The sequence below is a fragment of the Arachis stenosperma genome, chromosome 8, assembly GCF_014773155.1.
Source record: "Arachis stenosperma cultivar V10309 chromosome 8, arast.V10309.gnm1.PFL2, whole genome shotgun sequence".
NCBI classification, from domain to species: domain Eukaryota; kingdom Viridiplantae; phylum Streptophyta; class Magnoliopsida; order Fabales; family Fabaceae; genus Arachis; species Arachis stenosperma.
The window spans coordinates 28,925,951-28,931,824 of record NC_080384.1 but is presented as its reverse complement, the minus strand read 5'-3'; the positions used below and the strand labels follow the sequence as shown (position 1 = coordinate 28,931,824).

The 5,874-nt window shown below is 26.6% G+C and overlaps 1 long non-coding RNA gene across 2 annotated transcripts; it reads left to right on the top strand.

The window, feature by feature from the left end:
- Positions 1 to 488: 488 nt before the first annotated feature.
- Positions 489 to 4,419, top strand: LOC130944164 (uncharacterized). Of its 2 annotated transcripts, XR_009071979.1 has the most exons (4): positions 489 to 824; positions 930 to 1,257; positions 2,209 to 2,414; positions 3,548 to 4,419. It is a non-coding gene; the product is annotated as an uncharacterized LOC130944164 (long non-coding RNA). The 2 variants fall into 2 exon arrangements; XR_009071978.1 differs by having other exon boundaries at positions 489 to 1,257.
- The last annotated feature ends 1,455 nt before the right edge of the window (positions 4,420 to 5,874 follow it).

Genomic DNA, 5,874 nt, shown 5'->3' with positions numbered 1-5,874 from the left:
AATTATTTTATTTATTTTAAATTTTAAATTATAATTCTTTAATAATAAATTTTAAATATTAAAGCTGACTAATGTTAACTAAATAAAAATTAATTTTCTGTATTTTTTTATAAATATAAAATCAAATTTTTTTATCAAAAATAAAAAATTTTGAATTCGCAATCCTTTAAATAAATAGGAGGAAATTATGTTATTTGAAATATAATTTATTGGCTATAAATATAAAATTAATTATTGGTATAAAATATACGATAAAATAAAAAATATATATTAAAAATAAATTAAATAATATATATTTATATATAAATATATAATAACGATTTTAATAATTAATTTTAATGTAGAAATAATACTGTGGACAAATATATTGGTAGGGAGAGGTAAGTGTGAAAGGAACCAATGGGAATTTAGAGAAAGGAAAATAGTATATAAAGCCTTGGTGGCTCTATATATGTGACCACAAACCTTGCTCCACTGTTACCATTCATCCACCTCTTCCTTCCCCCTCTTCTTTTCTCTTTTCATCTCTCGCCATTAATTAGATCTATCTCCGATCCCCCGAGCTACCTTAGTTTACTTATTTTCTTTTGAGTACTTGTATTCGAACCTCAGCTCCGAAGGCTGCCTTTGAATTCCATGAATTTCTTTCATGACTATACTTTTCTGTCTCCGATCTGTTTTTCTTTTGTTGAAGATCGATGAACAATCACCGGGGGGCCTAGCAAACACAACACACACTCCTAACCACTCCCAGCAAGCCACGTCAGCATCTCCCTCGTGGCCTTGCCGCTGCTAAAAATTTACTCATCTCATCAGCATATAAAGTAATCATCATAACATCTGATCTCAATTGATTATTATCTTTTCTTCTTTATCTCTCTCTCTCTCTGTGTTTTTGATTCTTCTGTACCCTACAACTACAACTACAGAAGTGTTAGGAGACGAGCTTCCTTGTGATTGGTCTTTACTCTCTACTCTTTCTGAGTAATCTATACATGAAGTTATGCTGCAGCTTCTTCTACTTCGTATGCACGTGTTTAATTAGCAGGAAGTTGCATGGGGATGAAGAAATCAAAGTAAAAGCAGTCGTTGTTTGCGGATGTAGCATCATCAAGATTCACATGCTGCAACAAGTGCTAGCTTATGAGAATCTTGATGATGCTGCATCGGCCATAAACGACTTTAGTAGTGGGTAGGAGGTGGGAACTGGTGGAACAACATCTTCACACACGAGATCTAGAGGCACCATCACCACAGGTCACTACTCTTTCTTTAATTTCACTTCTTGTCAGATGGCCGGCTTAGTTTAATTATTTCTTATTCAACCTTTATTAATTTCTTAATTTCATTTTTAATAATTAATATACTTGTCAATTAGTGCCAATTTTTTTATTGTCACGCCCTCTACTATACCCACTGCTTCTTTTTTTAATGAGGATATGGGGATGCATTCATTATTATCTAGGTCTTTTGCAATTTGTAGGCAATCCTAGGTTATCTAATTTCTCTTTGTTATTTATTTATATACATACATACACTACTACTACTATTTGAAGTCTTATGCTGACTTCATTTACAGATCTATCTATTACTATGAATGAATATTCCTTTTCATCATACAATATTGCAAATTATCTTCATAGTTTTGTTTTCTTTCTTTCTTATACTACTTATCCATATTATATACACAATTAGACCCAAACACACACACACAAAAGAGGAAGAGAGAAGGATCACTCACTTCTAGTAAAGTCTTCATGCCGCCTTTATTTTATTATTATACAGTACATTTAATTTCTTTTTTAATTACTATGTGATGAATATATATGGCTTTAATTAATTAGATTCGTATTTATTTCTACCATATCTTTCGAATTATTGTTCTGTGTGTCCATAGCTAGCACTTTTTCTTTTTTTCTCTTTTCATTTTTACCCTATGGATACACTGGATATCATTATTGTAGAGAAATTCAGCCTGCAGTTTTAATTGGTACCTCACTGTATTTTGAAGATAAGGGCCACTGAGTTGTACCTTGTGATACTTATTCTTGTGTTTTTTTTTTCTTCTCTCTTTCTTTCTTTAATTTCTCTCTTTTTTTTGTGGGGGGGGGGGGGGGGGGGGGGGGGGTTCGGTTCCCGTGCCCACAAGCTTTGTACTTGTTAGTTATTATTGTTGTTACTGCATTATTTTTTTAATATTGTATGCAGAAATTAAATATATTTTAGGTAGTAATGGACATATATTCTTCCAAGTGGTTGGATATGCATCTGGGAATTATAAGATATCACTGAAAAATTGGAAGTTGGATATGCAAATTATCAAAGCGCATACACTATTGTCTGATTTCTATGATCAACTATCTTTTGCTCAAAGGTGGACCAACACCTATAGATGCTGCAACGTTGAACCATTGGTAAGTAGTACTATATATTCTCTTTTATTTCAAATATGGCAGAGATATTTCAAGCCATTCATCTACTATTATTACTAGAGAATTTTTTTTTTTAAGAGTACAATTAGGTGAAAAAATTGAAGAGTTTTATAGAAAAAATATGTGCATTGTATATGACAAAATTTTTTGAGCGAGTTTTTTTTTATTAAAAAAAAATCTTTATTTTTTACTAAAACTTTATTGTTCAATAATATTATTCTATTTCATTCCTCTTTTAATTTATTAATAATGATTTTTATACCTAAATAATAAATATATCTTAGCTAGCTAAAACTTTAATTTTAACATATACATCTTATTATTAATAATTATTATTATTAAGATGTATGTCTGTTTGAATATATTCCAATATCTTTTTTGTTTATTGATGATAGTGATTATTCATTCTCTATTTAAGATGTTATCATGGAAATCTGTGTGCTGGCATCACTGTCCAATATTGCTTGCATATAAATATTGTTGGAGATACATATATATCATTCATACATAAACTCATGTATATATACATAATTAGTTTTAGTTATTTTCTTAAAATAAGGAATATTGTACAAGCTAAGCATAACTTGCCCTATTTCTTTGTACCTTTTTTCTCATCACAGTACTACTTTTGTGTTCACTCTTCAGTGCTAACCATTACACATACACTTTAATTTGTTTGTTGAGCTTTGACTGACATATAGGCAGTTGATTAGTCTCTTTTGAAGGGATCTTTTCAAATTGTGAAATTAAATTAGGTAAATTATATCACTTAATGACACAAAGACTTCATAATAATCTAATTTAAGTCAAATATAAGTCAATTGTCGTAAGAGAAAATTGACTAATTAAGTTAACTATTACCTAACCTTGTTAGATGATGATGAGGACATATAGTTTCTGTGTGAAGCTGCTAGCTATGTCTATTTATTGCTGTTTAAAGCAAGCTTACTTAATTAGTTAAAGCTGCATTAGACTAAAGCAATTATTAATCTTCAACCAGATTCCTCCACTTTTGATGTCATACCTAACACTAACAATAATAATGTAGTTATTAAGAGGATTATTTATATGCAACTTAATTAACTTATCATGAGTAGTGTTTGATTTGGTTGCAGTTAAGGAATATTTTCATCTAAATTTGGGGAGTCTATATATACTTCCACCTCTCTAACCATGCATCTCCTACATGCTGGTCCACATGAATCTTATGTAAGTACTAGCTAATTTCATATATGTGTATATAAATTGAGTTAAGCTATATTCTTCTCTACATATATTTCCTTGCCTTTTAATAGTAATACATAAAAAAATAAACTAAAAAGTAATAAGTGTATGCTTTTTTAATAGTTTGGCATACAAATGCACTTAATACTCTTCTGTTTTATAACTAGTAATTAAATATGTGATATAAGAAACTGAGTTAAGTGTATTAAGAATATTATTTGTGCACTTCTTTAGCTGTACAATTTATTCATCGGTATCTTCATAAACAGTGAGAATTGAAACAATACACAGTAGTTAGCATCAGTGTCTTAAAATCGGCCTTATAAGTGCTTTACAAGTAACATTTTTCTGTTCATCTTATCATCTCTTTCACTTTCTTTACATTAGTTTTGTAGGTTACTCTATTTAATCAATAACCACCACCACCATCTTATTCACCAAATTAATATGATGATCAGCACATAAATTAAAACAAAACAAATGTCTTGCTTATAGAATATCTAAAAATTTCACGTATCTATAATAATAATAATCATCTCTAAATTTTCTTTTATCAAACATTATTAATTAGTTACACCTTTAGTTGAGATTTAAATTTAACTTCTACTGAAATCATAATGTATGCATATATATTTCTTCCTTGGTTCCGGCCAGCCATGGTACAAAAATTATTGCATTGATAATGCATAAACTCAACTACTCTTCATTCATAAATGTATAATATTATCTTGTTATTCAATACAACAAAATAAGTCAATATAAAATTCACACATCTAACAAGTCAAAGATTATACATTTAAAATTTATATTTATCCATCGTCATGGAATTATTTATCCAAAAGTTTAAATTTTGGTGAATACTATGGTACTTTTAACATTATGCATAACTTACTAAAAAGGATAAATATATAATATTTAATAAATTTTAAATTTTAAATTTTTTTTATTTTTAAAAATAAATTAAACAATTTAAACACTGCAATAAAAACATCATAAAATTTACCTTAAATTTTATACTATATTATTAAATTATTTATTTAAAAATTTAAATTATAAAAAAATAATATGAATAATTATATCTTTAATAATTAATTTTTTATTTTTTTTTTCAAAAAAAATACTAAAAACCATTAAAATTTATTATTTTTTATCATCAATTCAATTTATTTAATCTATTTTTTTAGTTTATAATCCAACAATATTTTTTATCACATCTTTTTAAACATTGATAACTAACTGATGATAAAAAACAATAAATTTTGATAATCCTCTAACATTCATCTTTTTTAAATTTATCCTTTTGTCAATATGGGCTATATATATATAGGGGAATTAAAAGAAAACTGCGTAGGTTATGGCTTTATTAGTAAGAATGAACTATGGCTTACATCGTTCATTGACAATGTGTCTCACATTTTTAAGAAAGAAACAAAAGCATTCCATCAATGGTGTACTTCTTGCTTACCTTGCCCATATTTGTAGCTCAGCTTTGGTACGAAGCTACTTGGATAGCATATAGCATATTAGTTGTGCTTAACTTTATGATATATATACAGTACTATAATGTTTAAATTAACCACATTTTTTCTTCCCTCTTTTTAGTAAAACTGAAAAGTTGTCTTATTAAACGTAATTAAGAAGTGAATTGTCAATTCACAAGCAGTATTTTTGGAAGACTTATTAGTGGACTATACATTTTTATATATATTTTATAAAAAAATAAATATTTATAAAAAATCAATTACTAAATTAATTATTATATATCTATAGATAAATATATATTATTTAATTTATTTTTAATACGTATTTTTTATTCTAATATATATACTATACAAATAATAAAATTAGTAACTAATTTTTTTATACACGTGATATATATGTGCTTATTATTTTAAAATAAATGAGATAACTTTTTTATTATAAAATATTAAATATCATTGGCTTTTGATTGAAAGTAACTCAAGTTTCTCAAATGTTAAATTTGTTATTACGATATTACTTTTTTTTAATTTAAATTGATACAAGAAGATAATAGATTATATCCCTAATATGCTCTCTTAAATAAAAATCTTTTTTAAATTTATTTAATTTTTTGTATAAATATTTTTTATTTCTTTTATTTATTTGATAATTTTTTATATCTTTTAAAATTCACCAAAAATTAAACTCTAAACATTTCAAATATAAAATTCTAATATCATAAAATTATTTCTCCCAA